Source organism: Magnolia sinica, chromosome 16 (genome assembly GCF_029962835.1).
Source record: "Magnolia sinica isolate HGM2019 chromosome 16, MsV1, whole genome shotgun sequence".
Lineage (NCBI taxonomy): Eukaryota > Viridiplantae > Streptophyta > Magnoliopsida > Magnoliales > Magnoliaceae > Magnolia > Magnolia sinica.
The window spans coordinates 22238656-22253549 of record NC_080588.1 but is presented as its reverse complement, the minus strand read 5'-3'; the positions used below and the strand labels follow the sequence as shown (position 1 = coordinate 22253549).

The window sequence follows — 14894 nt, the reverse complement described above, 5'->3', positions numbered from 1 at the left end:
AGACATCAGTGATTAATCTAATATGGTCTTTGATTTCATTATTATTATTATCAATCATCAACATGTGGCATTATTTATTACTTTCATCCAATATGAATTTGCCTTCTTAGATTCTGCTAGCCTCAACATTATGCATAACATTCGATCTCTTTATTGTAGAAAATTCAAATGAAATTAGATAATAGTAGTGCCCTCAATCCCCCCCCCCCCCCCAAAGAAAGAAAGAAAAAAAGGACAAAAGATGTCCAAAGCTATTACGACATGTAACTGGGAAGATAGAAAAACTTAGAGACACCTATTAATTTCTAAAAGAAATGGTTTTGACTTTAGAAATAGGCAATTAGCAGTGTGGTTAAAGGCGATCTAGGTGCCCTCCATAGGCATTTGGGTAATATGCAATTTTCTTGGGCCCTAGGCAAGTTAATAATCATAGGAATGCGCATAGGGATGCCTAGCTCATAGGCACATATTTCCCTAGCATGCACTTGGGTCCAACCCGACAAAAGATGGGACATACACCATATGTGCACCGCAAATAAAGGGATATTTTAGACATGTTAATAACAACCATTAAGGGTGGAAAAGCTTAAGGGAATCAAATAAACCCCCTCTAAAAACTTTCTTGCTTTATTTTGGACCAAAGCAAGTGTTTATGGAAAAAAAACGCTTCTTTCTTTTTCTCCCAAATTTCTTTAATTTTCATAAACTTGTGAAATCCTTTTCATCTTGATTTCTCATCCATTAGGGTTTGCTTGGTTTTATAAACAGTTCAATGATTGTTCCATGTGTAACTAGTTTGATAAACAGTTCATCTTGATTTCTCATCCATTAGGGTTTGTGCAATATTTGAATGGCTATGGAACTTGATTTGTTTCATCTGAATGGTCATACACACCATTGTTGTCATGGGTGATCGCATAAGCGATTATACCATCGCACAATCGCATATTATGGCCCATATGGCATATGCAATTGTCGCATATGCCATGTGGACCATATGCGATCGCATATGGCATTATGCCATGCATATGTGATTGCATAATTGCATATGCATGGCGTTATGCATATCATATGTGATCACATGTCTTCCAACGGTCAGAAATCCAACCGTTGGACATTTTTTTTCCCCTGAAATTTGGGGCTTTTGCCTATAAAAAGGCACTTCCCCCCCTCCCCATTTGCAATATTGGTTTCCTATTTTTTTCTCTAATACTCTCCCTCTCTCACTGTAAATGCCTAATCACTCACTCTCTCTCCCACAATCTCTCTTCTTTCGGTTAAGACTTAAGTCTCTTGACTCACTTAATGTACTTTAAGATCAAGAAGCAAGAAGCAAAGAAGCAATTAGCAAGCCTCATTCAAGAAACAAAGATTCAAGGCTTCAAAACTCATTCTAATCTCCTATTCTCTCACTCTCACTCTCTAATCTATATCTCTCATTCTCTCTTCTCTTCTTTTTCTCTCTCTCAATCTCATTTTCCCATCTCTATCTATTGTCTTTCACTTTCTTTCTGTAATAGTCTCATTCTCATTCTCTAATCTATAGTTTTCTTTTTCTTTCTTTCTTTCATTAGCATTCTAAGACTTCCAACATTTTTTTTTTTTTTTTTTCCATTTCATTAGTAAAGAGTTAAGACTCAAAGACTCCAAACTCAAGTTAAGATAATGCTATTGGTTTGTTTTATCTAGAAAGATTCAAGACATCTCAATAGTCAAGACTCAACACTAGATATTGATATTGGTTTGTTTTATTGTATTCGTTTGTATTGTGTTTTGTACGCTTGTATTATTGTTATTTATTTCTTTAATCAAGACATTCAACACTAGAGTTTAGGACTTCAAGAGATCAAGATTCAATAATTGAAGACCCAACTCTCAAGATAGATTCAATACTAGGGTTCAAGACCTCAAGGATTCAAGATTCTTCTCTAATGAAGATTTTAGCCTCACATTCAACTCTCAATTCTCAAGTCTCAGGACTCAAGAGTCAAGAGTCAAGACTTTTTTTTTTCCCTCTTATTCTATTGTCACCACTATCCTCTCTCTCTCTCTCTCTCTCACACACACACACACACACACACACACACACAGCTTTTGTAATTGTAACTCTACTCTCTTGAAGTTTCCTACTTATATAGTAATAGATTAATAGTAGACTAATATTACATTACTTAACTAATAGCTATAGTCGATAATTCTTATTTGTTTGTCTTACTCATACACTACTTAGTAGTTACTAGTAGTTTTTTTTTTTTTTTTTTTTTTTTTTTTTTTATAACAAAAAGAGGATTCATTCATATATTCAATGGGAACATATACAGCTCATTCGGGCCTAAGCCAGGCAGACAAAAAGATACCCCGACGAAGGCCTATCGTAAAACAGAAAACAAAAGAACTATCAACAAGGGGCTATATTACTAGTTACTGGTACTGCCTAGTTTTGTTATCTCTACTTTGTTGACTACTTGAGTCAACTCCTCAAGTCTCATCATCATCAAGTCTTCTTCTCAGTGTTCGAAGTATCGGTATCACTACAAGTTTTGCTGGCCAGGGATACGGAAACAATATCGATATCACTGATAACCAGAAATGCGGGGAAACATGGGAAAAACGGTGGAATTTTTAACGTAACTTCAGGAGATGTTAAAATGTACATACTTGCATATTTAGAAATAAGAAAATTGCAAAAAGGGCCTTAAAAGCATGTATTGTTGTAAGAAATTAGTCCAACCATCCCATCCAACCTATTTAACCATCCAACCTTTCATTCAAACATTCATTGATATTGCAAAATATCTACAACACATGATATTTCACCAAGAAATCATCAACAATTGGAAAGGAAACGAAAGATTGCGGTCTCAATATCATGCGTGTTGCAATATCGATGATATTGAGATATTATCAATGACAAATTGAACACTACATACAACCATGTGCCGATGAAAAAAAAAATTGAAATCTATATATATATTTTTTCTAATAAACAAAATTTGATGATATCAATACGTTGGCGATATTATTGAAATATCGTTGATACACTTATGATACAAGCATTACCTAGAATTTACATAGTTGAAAATATTGGTGATACATTGGCGATATTGATGCTTTAGCAATACAAATAAACAAAATTTTGATGATATCAATATGTTGGCGATATTATTGAAATATCGTCAATAAACTTATGATACAAGCATTACCTAGAAAATATTGGCTATACATTGGCGATATTGATGCATTGGCAATACAAGCAACACTTAGAATTTACATAGATGAACATATTAGCGATTACATTAGCGATATTGATACGTTGGCGATACTTAGCGATACATTGTTAATACCTGCAATTTCTGATACTACTAGCGTTATCGGTATCACTGAGCTAGAGATAAAGATATAATATCAGAGATAATTTGAACACTACTTCCCAATCTTCTTATTTGAAACCCGAGTGAAATGACCCGGGTTGGAAGTGTAAGACCCGTACCCCGATTAATCGACTGTACTCTTCCATTTCGGTGCCGGTATGTCCTGGACGGACCAGATTGACGAGTTTTGATCGTGACCCTATTTTAGTACCGTAACAATTAGGGACTTTTACTCTAACGACAGCGCGGGCGCTGCAATTCCAGCACCGCACAACACACCTAGTTGCGATATCCAGTGTAAGAGATGTCTTTGTGCATGTAAATTGAGGCAGGCCGCGCTACGTATGTGTGGCGTGGGGCCATCTAGAGAATCTAGTAAGGAATCTTTAAAAGTAACATTCCTAATTCCTAAAACCCTAAACTACCCTCACACCGTCACCCATGCCCTCACAACCACCCCTTGCCTAATGACCAAGAAGCCCCTACCAAAGTACCCTACACTCCCTACCCATGCCCAAAATACCCCTACTCACATCCCTCTCTCTCCCCATTAGTCAACACAACCCATCCCCCTCTCCCCTTAAAAGGGATGATATTGAGAGCACATGCCCATGCTAGCCCATGCTAAGCCACTCTCCTCTTTCTTTCCCTCGCCCCATCCTACCCTTCCTTCTTTTCCCTCTTCCCTCTCTATTATAAAATTTCTACCATATCCTAAGCCCCAAACCTTCCCTCATCTCCATAAATCTCTAACAAGTGAAAGAAGAAGAAAAGAGAGAGAATAGATTAGAGAGAAGAAAGGATTAAAAGAGATTAGGGGGGAGAGGTAGTGAAAGAAAGGAAGATTAGAGAGAAATTTCAGTAAGAGGGAGAGATTAGAGAGATGGTTTGAGAGAAAAGAGAGAGATTGAGAGGGAATTAGAGAGAGGGAGCTTAGGAGAAGAATGAGAGCTTGGTGGACCGTCTGATCGTCGATTCGGCCCAATCCGACCATCCATCCGTCATTGTGAGTGCAAGGGAGGATGAAGCCTCCCATTTTTCTTGTTTTTCTTTCTTTTTGTGTTGATGTGGTTAGATTCGTATGGTGGACCCCATAGTGGCGGGGAGCCCACCCAATGGCCGGATCCCATCTCCTTTGCTTCTTTCCCTCTCTTCTTTCTCTCTCGTCCCGTGATATTTATTTCCATCCAACTTGTTGATTAGGGTCACAGATCCATGTGATCGAAAAATACAAAGATCAGATCGATCCAAAGCTCCCTTGGGCCCACCTTGAGTTGGCCAACTTAATGGACAGTTCGGATCTCCCACGTGGACCCATGTACAAGGGAAAAAAAGAGAAAAATAAAAACAATATATATATATATGCAAATTGTCCAGACGCTGCATGCATTGAGCATGGAGTGGGGTCTCCGCTCGTGGGACCTACCATGATGTATATGTTTCATCCATGTCCGTGCATCCATTTTGCCAACTTATTGTAGGCCATAGATGGGGTCGTATCACAGGGAACATTGCCTGGCGTTGAAACCTTCTTAAAGCCCACTGCGGTGTTTCTATGGCATCTAAACCTGCCAAAAGTTGGACTCATTGGGCCCTCTATGAGTTGGGGAACTTGATAGACGGAGTGGATCATCCTCATGTGGGCCCCACTTGTTGAAAACACAAAAATATAACAAAAAAATATAAAAAAAAAAAAATCAAAGGATGCTGGTGCAGTCCTGCCCAACGTCCATGGGCATTGCTGAGGGATACTGCAGGGAACAGTGGGGGTTGGGAACCCCCTAGCGTCCCAGTCGCTACCTGTTGCAACGTGGGGAGTGGGTCTCCACTCATGGGACCCACCATGACGTGTGTATTTAATCCACACCGTCCATCTATTTTCCAGATCATTTTAGGCCATGGACCCAAAAAATGAAGTTGATCCAGGTCTCGGGTCGACCACATTAGAGGAAGCAGTGGAGACAAAGGAGCTTACTGGCTCCAACATCTTTGACAATGCCCTCCTGACAGCGTGTGGAGGTGGCCTACTCGTGGGACCCATCATGATGTATATGTGCCATCTACGCCGTCCGTCTATTTCACCAGATCATTTTTTTTTATATATATATCTTGAGCCTGAATATGAGGCTGATCCAGATCTCAAGTGGGTCACGCCACTGGAAATAGTGAGGACAATGATGTCCACTGTTGAAACCTTCCTAAGGCCACCATGGGGCTTATTTCCCATCCAACCTGTGGTAGGGCCACATGCCCAGGATGAAGGGAAAACATAAATATCAGCTCAACCTAGAGCTTCTTGGGCCCATGAGCACCATGCTGCCCAGCTGTGGCCAAGCTCGTGGGGCCCACCTTGATGTATATGTAAATCCACACCGTTCATCCCTTTCTTCATATTATTTTAGGACTTCAATCCAAACAATGAGGCTGATTTGACCCTTAGGTGGGCTGTACTGCCAGAAACAGTTGGGACAATGACGTCCACCATTAAAACTTTCCTTGGGCATGTAACCATCTGTGGGGCCCACCTTGGGGTCTCACCTTGATGGATGTGTTGTATACCCTACCATCCTTCTCAGCAGGGGCGTGGGGCCATATTTTGGGTGGACCACACTTAGGGAATTATGGCAATTTAGTGCCTACCATTGAAACCTTCTCAAGACCTACATAAATACCTTTTTGTTATTCATCCTGTAGGTGGGGCTAGCGTTGGACCCCACCTGGGTGTATACGTTTTAATCAGGCTTTCCCAAGTGGGACCCGCCTCGATGTACGTATTTTATCTATGCTTTACATCACTCTGCTAGGATCATTTTTATGTACGGGCCGCATAAGGTGCCTGTTCAAGTCTAATGTGGGCCATGCCCCATAGAACTTTACATAACTAATGGGGCCTGCCATTTGGGTCCCATTCTCTGCGTATACTGGGCCAATTAAGGTTGATTATCACATGATATGTTTTGATAACATGCCAGTGTACTTAGCATGGTGTGCCGTAAAGGCCATTATGGGGCCGTAAAGGCTGTTACGTAAAGGTAATGGTGGTGGCAACCGTTACACATTACGGGGTCGTAACAACCGTTATGGAAAAAAAAATGACTCATAATTGCCGTTTATGGTACGTTACATCCCCTATAAAGGCCATAATAGCCTCGTAATTATTTGTTATGGGGCAAATACGGGTTTTCCATACTTTTTAATCAACATTACGGGGCAAATACATGTTTTTTAGGATTTTTTTTTTTCAATAAAAAAAGAGACCGTAATAGCTATTATGTGGGCCGTAACAGCCGTTATGACCCATATCATAAATGTAACTGTGGTGGTTGTACGACCACCCTTACCGTTACAGAACACCTTGGTACTTAGCCTGATAGGACACTCTGATAACATGCTTAGTGTATTGGTTACCATGCTCATTCATATGCCCATACACATATCTGTATGCCTGTTGTGGATGATGATATGATTATAATATACATCTTTTAGCTTGAGATACTTAGGGGACCCCATATGGGATAGGGTCGTCACACATGATTGCGCGGTATACGTAGGTTTGGTGCATGACTCATGCATCTCGCATTCTGTATGTCACGATCACCTTCACACCCTAGCCCTGTGGTACTAGGAGGTTCTAGTACTTGGGTGTTATGGATGTCTTTGGGAGAGTCCCTAAACCCTATGGTACCAATAGGATGCACCAAGGTTGAGACCAAGTGGATAACATGAGCGCCTGAATGCCAAATACCAGTAGGCCGCGTGTCTAACTGTGTCAAGGTCGGTTATAAAGGGGTGTGACCTTATCCGCCTGGGTGTAGGGGGATATAAGCAAGGTTAAGTCAGTAGAGAATGGTTTGATGATAATAATGTGAAGAAAAAAGGAGAAGATTGAGAGATAAGGAGGAGAGTTTGGGAAACATGTTGTGTTAGGCTTGCTTGCCCTAGCACACAATTTTTTATTATAATAGAGGATATAACACAGCTCAGGAGAAGAGGAAAGTGTGCTCATGCACTTACACTAAAAGGGCCACTAACCACATGCAGACAATACACTAACATTCTCTATACTCCCCCTCAAGTTGGAGCATAGATGTTGATCATGCCCAACTTGTCACGAACACGATGAAGAGCATCTCGACTCAAGGACTTTGTAAGAACATCAGCAAGTTGATCCCTAGATCGAACAAAAGGAGTGACGATTTCCTTAGAAGCTACTTTCTCCCGAATAAAGTGACAGTCGACCTCAATATGCTTGGTTCGCTCATGGAAAACCGGGTTACGAGCAATATGGATTGCCGCTTGGTTGTCACAGTGAAGAGGAACAGGATCCGAAGGAGGATAGCCAAGTTCTTCAAGAAAGTTGCGAAGTCACACGAGGTCACACGTCGCATGACCCATATCACGATATTCTGCTTCAGCCAAGGACTGAGCAACAACTGGTTGCTTTTTGCTCTTCCATGTTATAAGATTGCCACCTAGGAAGGTACAGAAGCCGGATGTAGAGCGGCGATCATAAGTACCACCTGCACAATCAGCATCGGAATAGCCAGAAAGATGAAGATGACCATTCAACTGAAAGCGGAGGCCAAGACCCGGGGCTGATTTAAGATACCGAAGTATGCGGTAGACAGCCGTGAGATGGGAAGTACGGAGAGCTTGCATGAATTGGCTAACAATGCCCATTGCAAATGAGGGATCTGGGCGAGTAATAGTTAGGTAAATAAGCTGGCTTACAAGTCGTCGATACATCCCGGGATCAGTAAGGAGAGCACCATCATATGTTCGAAGCTTCTGTGAAGTATCCATGGGAGTGGTAGTGGGCTTGCACCCTAACATGTAGGTCTCCATGAGAAGATCGAGCGCATATTTTTGTTGTGACAAGACCAATCTGGATGATGAGTGACTAACTTCAATTCCGAGGAAGTAGCGAAGAGGACCAAGATCATTGATCTCAAACTTGGTCTTAAAAAATTCTTTGACCTCCCTCATTCCAACAGAATCACTACCGGACAGAATAATATCATCCACATAGACAATGAGAACCATGATGCCCGTCGATCGACGACATATAAAGAGAGAATGATCAGCATGACTACGAACAAAGCCGAACTCCAACAAGCCTGACTGAATTTTTCGAACCATGCACGTGGGGATTGTTTGAGTCCATAAAGAGCCTTCTCCAACCGACATACAAGCGCAGGGTTGTGAGAAGCAACAAAGCCAGGAGGTTGATGCATGTAAACTTCCTCTGCAAGGTCCCCATGGAGAAATGTATTTTTAACATCAAGTTGAAACAAGGGCCATGATAAATTAACGACTAAGGAGATCACAATGCGAATCGAATTAAGCTTAGCCACTGGAGTGAATGTCTCGAAGTAATCTACACCATGAGTCTGTGTGTAACCCTTAGCAGCAAGATGGGCTTTATAGCGATTAATGGAGCCGTTTAGAAGAAAATCGTATAAACCCATCGACATCTAATGGGTTTATGACCTAAAGGAAGTGGCACAAGGTCCTAAATATGATTCTTCTCAAGAGCAGATATTTCTTCTATCATCGCCTTCGTCAAGTCAGGACTTTGAAGAGCATGTGAGGGAGACCGAGGAATAGTCTGTGAAGAAAGGGAAGCTGCAAATGATTGAAAAGACGGTGAAAGATGATCATATGAAACGAAATTACTAATGGGGTGTTGAATACAAGATCGTGACCCTTTGCGCAAGGCAATGGAGAGATCTAAACTTGAGGTAGGAGAGTCACCTAAGCCAACATCCAAAGTGAGCAGAAGGGTGGATGGCTGAGTGTGTGAGGATTTATTTCGACGATGATACACCCGCAAAGGCTTAGGCTCACCCAAATCACCAACAGGATGCTGAATGGAGGGGAGAGGAGTTTCCCCATGATCACTAGTGGAAAGAGGAAGAGAATAAGAGTTCTACTCCCCCCTGACTCACTAGAGAATTATAAAGGGATCGGCCTGGAGCTGAGAAAAAAGAAATATCCTCAAAGAAGGTTACATCGGCAGAGACATATTTCTTGCGAGTCAATGGGTCAAAACATTTATACCCCTTTTAATTCCGAGTATACCTTAGAAAGACACATTTAATTGCCCTGGGGTTAAGTTTATCATTACTTCCATCCAAAATTTGAACAAAGAATGTGCAACAAAAAACTTTTGGTGGTAGAGGAAATGAATTATCATGAGGATACAATATAGTAAATGAAGATTTGTAAGACAGGATACGTGAGGGAATACAATTACTAAGAAAAGTAGCAGTTAGAAGAGCATCACTCTAAAAATGTTTAGGTAGATGCATACCAAGCAGAAGGGTGTGAGTAACTTCAAGAAGATGACGATTCTTTCGTTCTGCAATACCATTTTGTCGAGGTGTGCGAGCACACGGCGTCCTAGATAAAATATCATATTCCTGCAAGAAGGACAGAAAGGTAGTAGACATGTATTCCCCCCATTATCAGAATGGAGGGTGTTGATGGTACATTGAAATTGAGTGCACACTTCATGATAAAACTCTTTAAATGCATCAAACACTTCACTTTTAGATTTCAAAAGATAAAATCCAAGTTGTGCGTAAATAATCATCAATAAAGGTAACAAAATATCTAAATCCAAAAGTGGAGGTAATCGAAGCTGGTCCCCAGACATCCGAGTGAATCAGAACAAAAGGTTGAGATTTCCTCCCAGAAGAGCTAGGAGGAAACGTAGCACGATGATGTTTAGACAATTCACAAATATCACAACATAATGGTTTAGCGACAGATAAGGAGGGAAACAAAATTATCAATCTAGCTATTAATGGGTAGCCTAAGCGGCAGTGCCATCGAGTCATGGACTCTCGATCCAGAGAAAGGGTACTAGAACCGGCAACGAGTGTATCATCGAGAAGATAAATGTCTCCTCACTCATGCCCCCCACCAATCACTCTCTTCGTCTGTAGGTCCTAAAACAAACAATAAGAAGGGATGAAGGTAATGAAACAATTTAATGATTTAGTAAGAGAGCTAACAAACAATAAGTTTAATGGAAAACGAGGCACATTCAAGACTAAAGACAGAGACAAGGACAAAGAAAGAGGGATGGAACCAATCCCAGAGATGGGAGTTTGGGCTCCATCTGCGATTGTGACATTCTGGGTGTGGGGAGAAGGAGAATAAGAGGAAAGGAATTGAGACTTACCAGTCATATGGGAGGAAGCTCCAGAGTCTATGACCCAAGAGGTAGGAGAGGATGACGCAAGAAGAGCAGTACCTGATTGGGCCGAAGCTGCGTGAGATGGCTTAGGAATATCACGAATGTGAAGCCGCATAAAGGCATCATATGTAGCCCGAGAAATGATAAGAGACTCCCCCGAAGTAGACTGCTCAACTGTCGGGGTGGAAGAATGTGTCTCAGGAGCAACTGTGGATGCAACAGAAGTAGCGGCATACGTAGGACGACCATATATCTGCCAACAATAATCATGTTAAAGGAGGAGGATTAAAGCTCAAAAGATTAATCAAGAGAAGACTTGGAGATTTTAGAATCATTAATGAAGAATTCACATGCCAAAGATTCAAGAAAACTAAGTACAAAAGATGAAGGAAGGACTGAAAAATCACACAATTGAATAATAGAAATAACAAGCTGTTTAGTCCCACCTAAGGTTGGTTTGGTCCGGCCGAATGTGCATTGAACAGTCTAGCGAGAAACTGTGATTTTCAGAGATAATTCGGCTCGGCACTTAGGTCTGACCAAAGCCAGGTTCGGTGCCACTGAAGGAGAGTTCAATGCGACCTAAGGGAGAGAGACTTCAGATAGATTTTTATGAATTTCGGTTGCAACTGAGGGTATCTTCGGCTAGACTCGGTGCGACCAAAGGTGACTATCGGTGTGACCAAAGCATAATAAAAGTGCGTAAATTCGAAGTAGGTTTCAAATCAGTGCGAACTTTTTCTATTTAAAGGGATGTTCTAAGCCTTCCTAGGTACGAGTTAGGGTTTGGTAGAGAGACCTAGGAGTTGCAGAGCTTTTTCGGAACCATCCTTCTCAATCCTTCAGTTCTAGTTGTTTTTCTAGTTTTTCTTTATGTTTTGTTTAAGATGTTAATCATGCATAGCTAATGTCTTAGCTAAGGCTAAGGGATAAACCTTTTAATGAATATTTGATAGTAAATTCGTTTCTTCAATGAAAGTTAAGGTTTTTATGTTGAATTTTGATTGGATGTGATTGAATTCCTAGATTGGGGAATGAATCAATCTGTAAAGTTGTTTGATCTATTGTCGCCTCCGAGTACATTAGCTACTTTCAATTCCCTGCGATGTGATTACCTAGATCTTCATGAGAGATCAAGCCTATCATGATTCTAATCTATGTTGGATCTTTTCTATTGATATTACCGTGTTATCTTCTGATTAGAACGGATTGGAATCCAGTTCTAGTTGAGTTATGAACTCGAGAAGACGAATTAAATTCAAAGTCCATTAATTGAGGATTCTCAAATCCTTAGTCCTTTTTATAATTGTTTTTACAACTCTTCTATTCCGCTGGATTAAAAACCCAGACCAACCAATTTTCTTAGATTAAGTCCTTAGTATATTCTTGTCAATCGGGACAGCATATATTTAGCCATAAGTCATCTAATTTATAGCATGATTGTATATATCTTGTACAGTTATATATCTTGTACAGATATTGTTTCCTTGTTTATTAGCCTAGATTGATGTTAATGGCTGCAATTCAGCCTTGTAATTAGCCCGGAGTTTTTATATAAACAGAGGAACCTCACAATGAGGACATTCAATCCAAAATATTTACATGGTATTAGAGCTTTCTATTACCTGTTCTGAGATTTTTGCGTTAGGTTGGGACTAATTTGTTGGTCTCCTTGGCTGTCGATACCTTCAAAGGAAGGTTTAGACAATTCTGGTGGGTTATAAACTGCTGTTTGGTAGTTTCTGTAGAGGGTAGGAAGTTTCTTTCTTGCTGGAAACTCTCATTTTGTGGTGATTAGTGGCTGTCGGCGTGTCTAGTTCTTGCTGAAAACTCTCATTTTGGTCTCCTTTTGTTTTGGGTTTGCTGGTTGTAGGCTTGTTTTTGGACTAGGGGTGAGGAGGATTTAGTATTATGTCTTTATTACTGTGTTCCGGGCACCATGTCTATTAGCAACTCGAATTCTTTTGGTGTGCGCTTCACGGGCAAGAATTATTCTGCTTGGGAATTTCAATTTCGCCTATTTGTCCTGGGGAAAGAGTTATGGGGTCACATAGATAGAAGTGATCCAGCTCCTACTGAACTTTCTAAATTGGCTCAGTGGAAAGTGAAAGATGCTAGAGTCATGACATGGATTTTAAGATCTGTTAATCCTCTGATTGTCTTAAATCTGAGGCCGTACAAGACTGCAAGAGATATGTGAGAGTATTTAAAGAAGGTTTACAATCAGGACCACACAGCCAAACGCTTTCAGTTGGAATATGAGATCGCCAATTACACTCGGGGCGATCTCTCCATACAAGATTATTTTTCTGGGTTTCAGGACTTGTGGGGTGAATTTGCTAACATTATTTATGCTAAGATACCAGCTGCATCTCTCGCTGCTGTTCAGGAGGTTCATGAACAGAGTAAGAGAGATCAGTTTCTAATGAAGTTACGGCTGGAATTTGAGGCAACTCACTCCAATTTGATGAATCATGATCCTCCTCCCTCTTTGGATGTGTGCTTTAGGGAATTACTTCGTGAAGAGCAGCGTCTTGCAACACATGCTACCTTTCAGCAGAACCGCATGACCTCTAATGACGTCGCTTATGCAGCTCAGGGGAAAGGCAATGGTAGGGATATGCGGAAGGTCCAATGCTTCAGCTGCAAGGAATATGGGCATATTGCAGCTCACTGTGCCAAGAAATCTTCCAATTATTGCAAGAAGCCAGGACATTATCAAAGACTGTCCGACTCATCCCCATAATCGCCAAACTAATGCCTATCAAGCTGCGGTGGGTACTTCTGCTTCCGCTAATTCCTCTATAGCTGGTGATCCCTTTGTTCTTATTCCTGAAACAGTTCAGCAAATGATTATTTCAGCCTTTTCAGCCTTAGGGCGCTTCATGTTAATAGTACACTACCATCTTTAACCTTGGCTTGTTGATTCTGCTGCAACACTCTTACCAATGTTCGGAATTATCATGGCTCATCGTACATTCAGATTGTTGATGGTAGTCAGTTACCTATTCATGTTGTTAGGGATATTAATTCATTAGTTAAAGAAGTTTTTGTTATTCCTGAGCTTTTTACTAGTCTCATTTCTGTCGGACAATTGGTTGATAACAACTGTAACGTTGGGTTTTCTCGTGATGGTTGTATTGTGCAGGATCAGGTGTCGGGGAAGATACTCGCGAAGGGGCCTAAAGTTGGACGATTGTTTCCTCTACATTTTTCCATTCCTTCTTGCATTTCTTTGGCTTGTACTACTGTGAACAATAAGGGTGAAGTATGCACAAACGTTTAGGTCATCATAATTCTATTGTTCTATCTCATTTAGTAAACTCTAGTTTGTTGGGTAATAAGATCAATTTTCCTCTCATCTCTCTTTTGTGCTCAACATGTAAATTAGGTAAGAGTAAGTCTCTTTTCTTTCCTACTCATGGTAGTCGTGCTAAAAGCTGTTTTGATTTGATCCATAGTGATGTGGGGGGTTATTACTCCTGTTATATCTCATGCAAATTATAAATATTTTGTCACGTTCATTAATGATTATAGTAGGTATATCTGGATTTATTTTCTTCGTTCTAAATCTGAGGTATTTTCTGTGTTTCAACAAGATGTGGCTTATATTGAAACTCAATTCTCTTCAGGCATTAAAGTGTTAAGGTCCGATTCGGGTGGTGAATATATGTCTCATGAATTTCATGCCTTTCTCAAGTAGAAAGGAATTGTTTCTGAGCGTTCTTGTCCTTATACACCTCAGCAGAATGGTGTTGCTGAACGTAAGAATCACTACCTGTTGGAGGTTGTTCGAACATTATTGCTTGAATCTTCAGTTCCTTCTAAATTTTGGGTGGAAGCCTATCCATGGCAGTTTATTTAATTAATAGTTTGCCTTCAAGTGTCTTGCATTTTGAAACTCCCTATTATCGTCTTCATCATCAGCATCCCAATTATCTTGATATGCATACCTTTGGTTGTGTTTGTTTTGTTCATTTGCCATCACATGAACGACACAAACTTTCTGCCCAATCTGTTAAATGCGCTTTTCTGGATTATAGTAATTCACACAAAGGTTATGTTTGCTATGATCCATGCTCTAACAGATTTCGTATTTCATGTCATGTTGTTTTCTTTGAAAATCAGTCTTTCTTTTCTACTCATGTTGCATCCTTGCCTGAGATCAATGTTCTTCCTCATTTAATGACTTGACTCCTATTCCTGAGCGATTCAAACCTAGATTTGTGTATGAACGCCGACGACCGACTTTGCCCCTTCCTGAGCCTGACCCGACATCTAAGCCTGTTCAGACTGTTCCTTCTGCGGCTGATCTGGGT

The 14894-nt window shown here is 40.6% G+C and overlaps 1 protein-coding gene across 2 annotated transcripts in view; it reads left to right on the top strand.

Annotated features, from left to right (window-relative positions):
• Positions 1 to 14894, top strand: part of LOC131228497 (uncharacterized) — a 134357-nt gene that overhangs the window by 75431 nt on the left and 44032 nt on the right. The gene's annotated exons all lie outside the window — the stretch shown is intronic.